This window comes from Hypomesus transpacificus, chromosome 23 (assembly GCF_021917145.1).
Source record: "Hypomesus transpacificus isolate Combined female chromosome 23, fHypTra1, whole genome shotgun sequence".
NCBI classification, from domain to species: Eukaryota; Metazoa; Chordata; class Actinopteri; order Osmeriformes; family Osmeridae; genus Hypomesus; species Hypomesus transpacificus.
In genome coordinates this window covers 19,698,242-19,711,337 of record NC_061082.1, presented here as the reverse complement: position 1 = coordinate 19,711,337, position 13,096 = coordinate 19,698,242, and the positions used below count along the sequence as shown (strand labels likewise).

At 44.0% G+C, this 13,096-nt stretch overlaps 1 protein-coding gene across 2 annotated transcripts in view; it reads left to right on the top strand.

Moving 5' to 3' along the window:
* Positions 1-537: 537 nt before the first annotated feature.
* The window catches only part of b3galt1b (UDP-Gal:betaGlcNAc beta 1,3-galactosyltransferase, polypeptide 1b), a 37,602-nt gene continuing 25,043 nt past the window's right edge, over positions 538-13,096 (top strand). The window contains exon 1 of one of the 2 annotated variants that reach the window (XM_047047365.1): positions 538-619. The gene's annotated coding sequence lies outside the window, so the exon portion shown is untranslated. Of the gene's footprint in view, positions 633-13,096 lie in introns of both variants that reach the window. The other variant, XM_047047366.1, reaches the window with a different exon arrangement.

Sequence of the window (13,096 nt, the reverse complement as noted above, 5' to 3'; positions counted from 1 at the left end):
CATGAATATAGTTTATTCCGTTTTGAATGTAACCTACAGTATTAATTATTCTATCAAGGTGAGGCTATAGTATTTTATTCACTTCAAATGTAGCTTTATATTTTATATCAGTATTTTATTCCAATGTTTTCTCACTGGTCTATGTAATGTGACTAATTGCAAGTGTGGGTAGCCTATAGAGGACACTGTTCTCTCAACTTCATTTTTCACTTCATTCAGGGTGGGAACAGCAGTTGTAATTATATTTTAACATTTTTTGTTTTGCTAATGTAGGCTATTATTAATAACTTTGTAAGATGACGTTCATTTATAACGGTATAAATAAATTACCCGTTTACAATTTTGATTTCAACCATACCAAAATAAAAATCTGTTGAATTCCCGTATAGCGTCAAACTATCTTGCTACAGTACAGTCTGCAGAATGAACTCTTTCTCTTTAAAACCGGATTGGCTACGAGGCTTTCGGATTATGCTCTGATTGGACAGCTGTAATGTCAAGTTCCATGCTCTGCCATCAAGTTTCCTCGGGACAAATAGATGCTCCCTTCGGATGCTGAGCCAGTCTCAACCGTAGCATTAGGACCAGAAGTGTGAATGGGATGGAGTCGATTTAAAAGGTAGGCTGAGCATGTAAGTCACACGGCGTCACAGTGTACATATTTTGACGCTGGTCATACTGCACGGACAATTTAAATTTTGATTGAGATTGAGATTTTTCATGTACTTTTAATTATGTGTTTAAGCGCTTATCTCTTCTTAAACGCTGATTGAGTGCGCACCGTGTAGCCTATACGTCCCCGTTGTAAGCAATTGAGTTCCTCGACTGTAAACCCTGCAGGACCTCTCTCGTCCCTTGCCTTCGTTTGTTTCATGAGTGCCTGCGCAATTTCTCACATTCAGTTTGAAGCTCATGGTTTAGAATCGTGCGGAGAATAACGGCAGGTGCTACACTGATTTGCAAAGGAATGTATGTGTCCACTGTCCACGTGAAAATAGTTTTCCCAACGGGAATCGTTTATTTCATGTTGATGATATGAATGTAAAACAAAGCTAGAGTTAAGGGCAATTTTTCACACTATGCAAGTCATATATGTGTTTAAGAAGTATATAAATATGGTATTAACAGCGTGTTGTATCGGCCATGTGCCCATGTCAGTAGGAATTCATATTGAGTTTTTATCAGGCTGCTTGGGATTTTTGTCTGACTGACTGTGAGGTCAAGAAGTAAGAGGCGATCTTTGTGAAAAAATCTTAGTTTTAGATGCTGCTAATTTGTTGTCTTAATAAGGAATAGGCCTATTGTTGAATAATTATCCAGTGGTAAACATCCGAATTTCCATCCCAGCCACATGATGGGTTTCTCTGCATGTTGAGAATGCCAGGTTGTCCGACCGGAACTGCTCTTTTTGTCGGTTGTCTAACTCTAACAGTTACATTGTAGTAACCGCAATTACAGATTTTGCTCGATCAGGTCAGACCGTAGACAAGGTCTCAATATCGATGACACATTTGCTGCTCTGAAGTTTTTTTTGTAGGTTTTTCTGGCTCTTGGCACGAGCTTGCTGGTCAAATCTACTGTGATATAATCTGACTGTTGTAGTGTGGAGTTTTACGTATCTACTGAAATATACTTTCATTATTACAATTCAAATAGTGAGTTTGTATATCACGCAAATAATGCCACATACATTTACGATTTTGCTCTTCCCCTCGAGAATAAAATCTTAAAACTGTATTGTACATCTCTTTATGCAGTGAAGAGAGAGCAATCAGAGCTTACTTGGATGCAGTTTTGAAATGTTCTGATCCTGTATTGTCAGTGTCTTCAGTGCCTGCTTGCTTTCAACAAGCCCCTAGTGACCAAGCTCTGTGCTGAATGCTCAGCTTTATGGACCTTTAAAACACAACCATTATTTGTTTAGCAAATACGGAGTCCCCTTTAATAACATGTTTTCAATTGAAGTCTTCACTAGAGGAACTGCAGGTTCAAAGACGTCTTTGTTTTTGATGCGTGTCTGACATGCAGGGGCTGCTCTGGTGTAACGTGCGTGTGAAGTCCTATTCCCTACAGGGAATGAGCTTGTTTGCAATTCAAACATACACAATGTGCACCTTATACAGTACTTCACACATGTCTTGGTAACAACCTTTGTCATTGCCAAAGACACACAAACAGATTGAATTAGGGCGCATTATCGAAAAGTCTATTTAGCCACGATGTAAACCCTCATAAGTATTACTGCCATTGTCTAGTGTCTAGTCCCTCAACACAGATGTATTGATTAATGCTGGAGGGAATGGATCCCGGCGTTGAAGGTGATTTGCAGCGGCAAGCTCTGCAGTCGGTCAAAACAATCATTTGGAATTAAAGGTCGAAGAATTCGAATGTGATATAATGTTTAAGTACAAACATAATGTTTGTTTTGTAAATGAATATATGAGGCATGGCGGTCACACACATTTGGATGTTTTTCTGGCGTCCGGTCGGACGATGGAAGCTTGACTCCAGACTGCCTTTCAGCGAGCTCCTCTCACACTGAACACTCGGACAGCCCTTTTGAAGTTCAACCTACTTGCCTCTCCAAGGTCCCTCTGGACGGGCCAGTGTATTTCAAGTCCATGCCTGAAGAAGCCCTATGTCTATAATTGGGGATCTCTGAGGGGATCTGCTGACATGGTTAGTGGACGTTGTCAGTCCTACTGGGCAGGACTGTGGGAGAGTCCTTGTTGTGGTAATGAGGCCAGGTATCACAGTGAGGCTGCAGTGGTCTCAGTAGCTCCATCTCAGGGTCACTAGTCTCTCTCCCCAGTGTGTCATGCACTCTTGAGGCCCTCTGAATGGTCTACTTCACTTGACCAAATGTTGGGTACTGCAAATTTAGCCTGAGACCAAACGCTTGATAACCAGTTCCGAACATGCAGGTGAGTAAGAGAGGCAGTGTTACTGGATCTGGAGTTTCCTTGTGTTGCTCCAGTGAAAGAGAGTGACTTGCCCCTTTAACGTCCGTTAAAGGACTGGAATCTCACGTATGTATTTTCATGTGAAAGAGGATAATAGCAGGGTCATTTATTTCTCTTTCTAAGTCTTTTTAACTTCCCGATGGCCTCTTTCTTGATTCGATAATGACTGTACAGCTTTGTCTGCAGATACTTTGTAATCATTCTGTATCTACATACTGACTTTATGAATTGTCCGGAGTTGTTATGAATTGTCCGGAACCATCATTTGATGAACAGAAAATTACCGTTGAATGATTCATATATCTCCATTAACATGATGTAGACTGGAGAACATATCATCTTTAAAGCACTTAATAGCACATCTCAGGCTTGTGGGGCCTGCTCTAAGTACATACCCAGGCAGCAAGCCAACATAAGAAGTTGAAAGCAGTATAGAAAAGATCTCCTTCTGCTTTCATCTCAGTTTATTTTCCTGATGACCTATCGTAGCAGCTCTCCTTCCTCATCAGGACCACAGTGGGATCAATGTGGGGGAGAGGAGCCAGCGTGGGGATCGAAAAACAAACTCCTCCATCAGGTCTGCCCCCCACATCTCGCACACGCCCCTGCAACAAAATTGGCCACAACAATTGATTTGGTGGGATAAGAGCCCAAGGTGCCTGGGAGTCGGAGCCATAACTCTGGGACCAGGAGTGTGGCTCTGAATACTCCCAGGCCTGGAAACATCCCACTTTGTCGCGGAAACATCCACATTTTATTTTCATCCCCAGTTTTATCATTCTGCTCCTCTCTCCCAGCAATCATCACTCCCCCCCTCCTCTCCCCCTCCCCCTCCCCCCTGTCCTGTACTGGAAGCTCTCAGAAGGGAACATTAGCAATCAAACAAGACTCTGGAGGATGCACCCCTCGTGCAGGTGCTGTTCTCATCGCATGCTGATCACATGTTAAGTGTCTTGAGTAGTTGCTCGTTTAAAATGCAATTCAAAGACATACAGGCTGAGACTGTAATGCCGAGACTGTAGTTACTCCGAACCCCCTTTGGATGTTTGTTCCGAAAGCCGAGAGCCAAATGGATGTTATGCAAATTCTCTGAGTATGTATGCATGGTGAATGTCTACAATGTCGAGGGTTCGACATTGTGAGATATTGTTTGAAGAAGATATTGAAAAGGAAGTGATAGGATGTTGCCCCTGCAGAATGTGCTCAGACGTACGGTGCTGTGGGCTGTGACCACCGGAGGGTTGGCTTGATTTCCCAGGCGACCAGGCCCAAATGTTTTAGCGCTCTCACATAAATGCTCTCCTTTTGTTGTATACAGCTGAATCCATGACCTTGAAATGACTAAACAAAGTCTGGGTAGGTGTTGGTGTTGAAGCATGACAAGGTTTTTCTTTTGTCATGGAAGGTCAAAGCAAGTACATGACCATTATATCCTCATTGTTATTGTCATAACCGGGAAAACAACAGATGTTAGTATTTAGGATCTTTTCTCACTGGTGGCATTTTAGACATGCAGCTATATTCTTGTGTGTGCAAGAATAGGCTGTACAATACTGGATTTGCCTTTGCAGTACAGTGCAGTGCAGTGCAGTGCAGTGCATTCATATTCATACAAATCTCTGGGTGTTGTAAATCGTCTGCCTGCACGGGATTATGCTGGAATCCAACTGGAGAAGTTTGTGCCTTCCCTTCTCTGCTGCAAAGCATGTTCCACAGGAGGCTTCTCATCTGAATATCTGCACATCCTCATTTCAGTCCTGCCTCATACAATGTTGAATATCTTTCTTCCTCTGTTTGTCAGTGGAGGCTAATATTAGTTTAAGACTCACACAGATCTTGAAATGTATCTGTGCAGCATCTGTGTCTGTGCTGCAGGAAAAGGATGGGATTGTTTTAGACTGGGGGATGAGTCGAGAGTTGTGACAGTAGGCATTTACGTAACACATTGGAATAGACATTTATGTGTTTCATTGGCACGCTGGTATGTTCTCGTCATGTTTGTGACACATTTTAAACATCCCCTCAATAGTAAACAAACCACTTTCAGTTTCATAATGTGTTTCTGACACCTCTGAAGTGAGCAGCTGTCTCGTTCAGAGTGGAGCCAATTAGAGACCTGAGCCCTAGCCCCTGGGCCTTTGTGGGGAAGCCCCCTGGCCTGAGTGGGGAACATGGATCCAAATGGACGTAATACAACTGCAAAATGAATGTATATCCATAGAAATGATTGTATAACAATAGCACCTCTCATTTCTGAGAGGTGCCGACTGATTAACTATTAATAACGCCTCCACAAATCAGTTAAAAGCCAACCAAATAGAATGTCCTTACCTGGCAGCATTGCACCAATTAATCTAAAGGTCAGTCATTTTAGTTATGCAATTATGCACCTTTTAATCTGGTTCTTTGAGGTGCTTCCTGTGGCTGTATGTGCCTGTGTTCCTATCTTCCAGGAGTGTTCCTGTGCGTGTTGTAGATACAGCTATTCAGACTCGTCAGCAAAGCACAGCGTTGTAATCCCCTTGATAGGACTTTCTCTGGCTGACAGTCGCTCTCAGTCAGATGGGTAACTCCACGAGGTTTAGCTGTTTCCAAGCTGACTTTAAATCAGATTTATTTTCTCCTCTCCGTGCCCCCTTTTTCATTGCTTCAAAAGTCAATTTGTCAAAACCTTTTCTGATCCAGATATCTGTCGAGATAAATTGGCTAACAAGAAAATTTATAAAAGAGATGATGCTGCATTTTATTGTCTGAATGTGTTGTTCTCATGTAAGTAACAAACACACTATATTCTACACTATATTCTACACTATATTCTACACTATATTCTACACTATATTCTACACTATATTTGTATCAATTGTGTAAAATAATATAGATTGCCAGGCTGCAATGTGATTTCAGTAATGTTTCACACTTTACAATCCTTATTTACAAGGGAAAGGTAGGCCAACTAAATGCTATAATGAACATTTTAGAAGACTCTGTCATAGTGGGGGATCTGACATTTCAAAAGTAGCACAGGATTTTCAATTTAGATGTAAAATGAAAAATGTTGTATAATTAAGAGGATGAGTCTCATTAAGTGCTGTGAAGTAGGCCTAACGGTTGGTTGACTTTTCCATTTCATTTCTTTCTTACGTTTGTCAGGTCCTGCTTGGGGAGATTTCAAGAAAATTGTTGTTAGTTTCTCTTGTCTAAGCTTGGAACAGCTCTTGTCCTTGAGAGGCAATCACCCATCAACTAACTGTTGCATAATACCTTGAATGCAGCTACATTTTTGATCTGGCTAAACCTAAAGCACCTAGTGTTGTCTTAGTAATAAAGGCCTACATAGTGTGTCTGATATCCCATTACCATGGATGTTCCTGAAAGCTTCTTCCTGGAGAAGTCTGCCTTATTATGCTGCTGGGTTCAAACAGATCAGGTCCACATCTACTGTGAGGATTTAATCCCTCAAGGTCAACAGACCTCCGGCTAATAAAGGTTAATTAAAGTACTTTAAAGTTGAATGCAAATGATGTAAATCTTGCCCTAACCAGGGCTGTGCGATGTCTCTCTCTTTCTGTTTCTCTTCTCCTCTCTCTTTCTCCTTCTCTCTCTCTTTCTCCTTCTCTCTTTAATCTTTCTCCTTCTCTCTTTAATCTTTCTCCTTCTCTCTCTCCTTCTCTCCTTCTCTCCTTCTCTCCTTCTCTCCTTCTCTCATTCTCTCTCTCATTCTCTCTCTCTCTCTCTCTCTCTCTCTCTCTCTCTCTCTCTCTCTCTCTCTCTCTCTCCCTCTCTCCCTCTCTCTTTCTCTCTCTCCCCCCCCCCCCTCTCTCTCCCCCCCTCTCTCTCTCTCTCTCTCCCTCTCTCTCTCCCTCTCTCTCTTTCTCTCTCTCTCCCCCCTCTCTCTCTCTCTCTCTCTCTCTCTCTCTAGTCTGGGATTCATATGTTTGTTTAGAAATGAATCATAAACATATTTAACCTGACATGTTTAGAGAAGCAAAATCTTCATCCAATGTGGATTGGCAATTTGTGTCGTCGTGGAGTAAATGAGCTCTCTTTCTGCCAGGAGAACACCTCCCCATGGATTTAAGCCCCTCATTTAAACTGCCACTAGAGTTCCAGTGGTTAAAAGACACTCAAAGGATTCACACAGTTCAGCTAAATATTTTATATGTTACGCTTCAGTGCTGCAAATCAACCAAGGAGCATATCCACTCATTAAACATCATCCGTTCTTCTGTGGACTGTTTTGTTGTTTTTTGGGTTAAATTAATGCTCAGGTTTCCAATTCCTTGTTTACAGTTTATTTAGTCATATGTGCCTCTGGAGGCTGCAGTTACTGTGGGCCTACTCCTGTCCAAATCTTGTGATACAAAAATGTTTCCCTGTGATAAACAAAAATGGAATTATGTTAGTGATTGACATTGTTTTTTGCACAATGATTCTGTAATTAAGGCTTTTGCTCAACTGGAACCATTTAATGAAAGCGGTTGAGTCCCCCTCATCCTGCCCCATGGTCACCCCATAGGTCACACCAACAGATGACATGATTCAGATGTATTTGCTCACTAGCCTGTCATAACTAGCAGCTGGCAAGTCTGACCTTCTTGCAGATGTGTGGTGGCTCAGAGCGAGCGCTGCACAGCTTGGACTTCCTGCACGCTCTGGATCCTCCTGTAGGCTTTAGAGAGATTGCGTTGTCTTTTTTCACAAAGTGCTATGGAAGTTCATTCAAAGTCAGTCGACACAAACTTTCAATGACAGCGGGCTTACGAAGTACGGCTGTTTACCCTGTAACTGTTTCACACTTCCAGAACATTCCCCTAAAAACAACTGGCAACTGACAACGGAAATTACAAGAGATTTTTAAAATTCTTATTTATTGATTTACTTTTTGTTGACTGTAATCTACAAAGCAGGGGGAGTTCTTGTCAAGGTGGTGTGTGGACAAGTCCAGGAAGTGTTTGGCTCTGTTTGAGAGTTCTGAAAGGAGACGTCTGACCTGAATTCTGCAGCCTGCAGCAGCAGGCTCCTGCAGGCTGCAGACTGTAATGGAAATTTTGGTCATATGCATAGATGTATGTGTATGAAATATATAATCTTCTATGTTCATTGGTAAGAGACGGGAAGGGAAAATAATTAAGTTGAGTTCAAAGGAATGTGAGGTGCTGATGGCTCTGTGGGCAGCTTGCCCTGGGGGATGGGTGAAGCATCTTATATGGCCTTCTGTCCTCTGGTTACTGTAAGGGGTCAATGAGACAGTTGCTCTGAACTTTGGCTAGGAGGGCTGTGTCCTGTTTCATTGTTTGTGTTAATTAAAAGTATTGTTTGAAGATGGTCACACAAAGGACAGTTGACCATTTGACTGGTCAACCCCTGTGGCTTTATTATCTACTGCTCTGGAGAGAGCTGTGACATCAAAGAACTTTGGGACACACTGGACACTTGGTATTGTTTCAAGCTGTCACTAAGTTGAGTTAGCCAATCACAGAGTTTGCTTCATTGATTGATTGACCTTATGGAATGCCATTTGATCTTAAGTTTATATAAGGCAGTGCATGTGTGATGGTTGGCCATCACTCCTGCGAACGACCTGTGTGGATGGCACCTCTTTCGCTGAGACTGATCAGCAAAGCTTTGTTTATGTAATTGTATAGTCTAAATAAATTGTATTAAAACCATATCCCTTGACTATTCAGATCTACACAGTGCCACTCGAATTCTTTCTTAGCAAGACCTTGTTGGATTCCCCTGCCGTGCTCGCCGAACCAACTACCACCAAGCACGGTCATGAAAAAATACACTCCAAACCAAGCCTGTCCATCATCATATAGATACACTCCAAACCAAGCCTGTCCATCATCATATACTGGAGGACTTTGTCAGGCTAACAGAAACTCCAAATAGGATAAAAGCTCACAGAAATCACAGCTGTTTGATGTGCACACCCAATTATATATTGTCTGGTTCTCTCGTGTGACACAGGCCAGTCTCTCTGTGTGTGACACAGGCCAGTCCCTGTGTGACACAGGCCAGTCCCTGTGTGACACAGGCTAGTCCCATCACGTGACACAGGCCAGTCCCTGTGTGTGTGACACAGGCCAGTCTCTTGTGTGAAACAGGCCAGTGATCACAGAAAGGGTGAGAGAGAGAATTCTCCCCAGGGCTCAGAGCTCTGTGAAGGTGACTCAGGAAGCGGCGATGTGTACAGAGCGTGGTGTCCTCGTCCATCTGAAATTGATATTCCAGATGATCCCTCCCCAGCCCTGGTGTCCGATGCAGAGGCTTGTTGCTGACGCGGCAGAAAATCTATTTTGGCGAGGATCAGTCAGGAAAGGCAAAGGGAAATGGTCCTAGGACACGATGTTCTTCAAACCCAATATCATCGGACTCTTTTCCTCTGTTGTTCAAGTGGATGTCTGTCCTGGATGTAGCGCTGGAGGCGTGGGAGCTGTCGCAGAGAAACCTAAGTGGAACACTCTTTATCTTCCTCGTTCAGACATGAGGAAAGGACCCTCAGTGCTCACGGCAGCCTGAGGGACCGAGGGTAGCGTTAGAAGAAGAAGAAGAAGTGCTTTCTGTGACTGGATCACGTGATCTCTTCCCTCAAGCTGTCTTGAAGCACATCTTTGTCAGCAGTGGCTTGACACGTTCTGCGAGGAGGCAGAGAAACACAATGACTGTACCTGCAAACACGAGTCAAATCACTAAACGATGTATCTCTACTCTCTGCTTCGTGTTAAGGCACGAGACAACATCAATCTTCATTATTAAAGCCCTAATATACATGCCATTACAGGAATGTAGTGTACAATTTGAAACGAATATGTGAATCTTCCATTTTATATTATGAGGAATGTCAAGAAAGACATCAGATGAATGAAACCACTAGCAGACTGCAAGTACAGCCTGTCACCCTGGAGAGAAGCTCCCTGACGTGCTTGGCTCACATTTCATTTTCTGAGCGGTCTGGATCCCAGACCCTGACTTGAATCAGCCCTAGCTGCCACGCTCCAAGAGTAAATGGTCCTTCAGGTAGACCCTTTTAATGAGAAAAACCTGATTAAAATCAGCTGGGACCAGGAGTCGGGATCGATTCGGCCACACTGCAGACTTGTAGTCACAGGGCTGAACTGGAGATAAATGGCATGGCAATGTGTGTTCAGAAATTCCGAGAACTGAAAAGGTGCATTAGATGTTCTGAGTTGAGCTAGATGGATTTCTATCCCTGGTCTTTGTTAGGGACACGAGATCTGGAAGCATCCGTAGATGAAAGATCAGAGGCTAGTGCAGTCATTAGAGGAGAGGCAGACTGCAGGCAGGATGCTCTTATGGTGCAGTGTTTACTACGAATTCTAACTGAAGCCTGTCATCCATTCTGTAACAACCAGACAATAATTACATCAATTAGCACTGATAAAGAAACACAAAAAGCACTCTGAAGCAGCTCTTAGAGGGTAGATAATAGTGTCATTTTCGGACGAATAAATGCCCTGGGTTTTCTGGTTCCATTACTACTGATTTCCGACCAAGATTAAAGATCTTTTTCCTGGTGGGTCTTGATGACTGAACCCAGGCCGTATTGGGAAGGGGTGGATGAAAGGAACAGTGAGACATAAAGGGAGAGAATGGAAGGGAAGAGAGAGAGAGAAAGGCAGTTCCGCGCTAAGGGGTGGGGGAGCGAAGTGATGAAGATGGAGCTGTCTGCAGTGGTGTTGAGGGCCTGTTTCACAGGCTAGGCAGATTGGTGGTGGAAGAGCAGCTGTGGGAAATCAAAGATGTTTTCATCAAGGGAAGATTTGTCTTTTGTTCTCTAACTATGATAAGGTATGGGGCTAATGGATGTGGAAAGGGTCCCTATAGAACCCAGTACTGGGAGAACTGTGTGGATGTTATTAGACAAGGTGAATATTTATTCCCCCTGGTCCTCTCCCGCTGGATTGTGTGCTAGAGTTCTTTAGTCAAACACACTGAGAAAGAAGATGGTCATAACTGGCTTCATTGGTGAAATGGAGAAGAAGGCAGAACATTTCTCCGTAGTGTTTGGGGATTTACCCTGAAGTTCTTGCGGGGACTTTTCCAAGACTTCCAAATTTAGCGCTAGTCTCTATGTTTAGTTTTTCTAAGCCTAAATACTTGGGAGTAGTGTTTCATGAAATATGTAGCAAACTATTAACTGTTCAAGTGTTGCACAAGTGTGTGTTTTTCAGTAGAGACAGTAAAATTCATCATACAATAATCCTAAATTATATTGATATTGCCTCATAAGATAAGGCTATCAATGGCAAAGACGCTGTTTGGGTGTTGCTTCCTATCATACCCTCAGACCATCCTGCCGTCTTCCTTCACATGTTTACAAAAGAGACTTTGACTACTTCTAAAACCCTGAAGTACGTCCTGAAAACATTGACCAGACGCTGTGATGAGGCTCAGGAGAAACACGCCTCACATTTCTGGACGGTCGTTTGGTACACCGCTGAGAGCAGGAGAGCACAGATTGATTTTCTTCTGCATATCTGCGTCTCGTGTCTCATTTAATCATCGTACCCAACGGACTGTCCAATCTAATAAACCCCAAACCACAAAGACATGTACAAAACCCTGCTCTCTCTGGGCTAGTAACACGTAAGCCTGCTTGCTTGTGCTTCTCTTAGAGCAATATATTTATGGGCTTGGGTGTCTCTTAAAGTAGTTAAAGGTTAATAACCGACAGTCAGTCAATGAGAACTGTATGGTCGTGAGAGATTATCACAGTGTGGCTATCCGTCACAAATGACTGTAGAATGTGGTTGGCTGAAGGGCCAGTTTTTCATGTCATGATGGTTGATGGATGTTGAGGTGCTTCATGCCCATAACACGCTCTGGCGCTCCGCGCGGAGATGGGACACTCATCACAGAATCATCTGCAGACCAGACCACCTGCACCCAGCTCCTCATCTCCATCCTTTCACCTGTTACACTGTAGACCCAGCACACTTAGAAAGTGTAGAATGCACTGTGTGTGTCCGTGCCTTTAGTATAGATGTGTGTGTGCATGTGTGTGACGTGAGTATAGATGTGAGTGTGCATGTGTGTGTGCATTTAGTATGCGTGTGAGTGTCTGTGTGTTTGCAGACGGCCCGACGCTTTTACCTTCACTTGCAGTGTCTGTGTGGAGTAAACAGTGAAGGTGTGCAGGTGTGCAGGTGTTCCCCACCGCACAGGGGATACGCTCCACTGTGTGGCTCGTCCATGTTGAAGAGAGTTCCATTGAGCTACCCTGGAGATCCGCCCCCCCCCGTCCTAATGAGCCCTCCGAGATTGCCCTGTCTCAGGGAGTGTGTCACCTCGCCCCATCAGTTTCTGGCTGCAGGTCTTTCATTAGTGTAGGCACATCCCCTCCGGACATCGACACACCAGGGGTTGCCGTCAGGGGTCAGTGGCAGGGTCATGGGGTGCCCGGTGAGGAGAGAGAGGTCTGGGGGGGGAGGGGCCTGAGGTTTGGGTGTCCTCCCTCCTGAACAGCTCTGTGTTGAAGTGCACCAGCCTGACCCAAGCGCAATTAAGCACTTCCTGAACTACATCCCCCATCATCCTCAGCAGGGCCTGGCTGCCTGGAGCGGGAGTCGTAATTAACGAGGTGACGATGACGTCGGAGGGGTTAACTCGGTGATCTCACGGGGAGACAGGGTGTTGTTTACTCAGTAGCCTAATTGAATGTTCGTCTTCCCCTTCTGAATGCAGTTTAACTTCATCACAATCCCAATTCCTCATTACGGTGTTAGAGAGTGCTGCTAGGCTAATTGGTATCTCACAAGCGAATCAATTGACTCTAGGAAACCATACTTACTCAGCCTAAGACTGTGTCTCCATTTCTCCGGCTCTGAGAGCCTTGCTGTCTTCAGAAGATGTCCGTTCAGAGACGCGTTCGTGCTCCACAGATGTGGAACCTGTGAGACAGGTTTTACAGGGCTCACGCCTGTGGCGTCCTCAGTTGCTTAATGTCAAACATTTCCCTAAACTTCCTTTGGACTAATGCTATTTGACAGGCTTTTCAGTGGATACACCGAAGCTGAAGGGCTAATCACTTTGCATCCCAGCGCTCCAAAGTAAGATTCAACGATGCTGCTCCTTGAATTCCAAGAGCGTGGCTGCAGCTGCCTGTT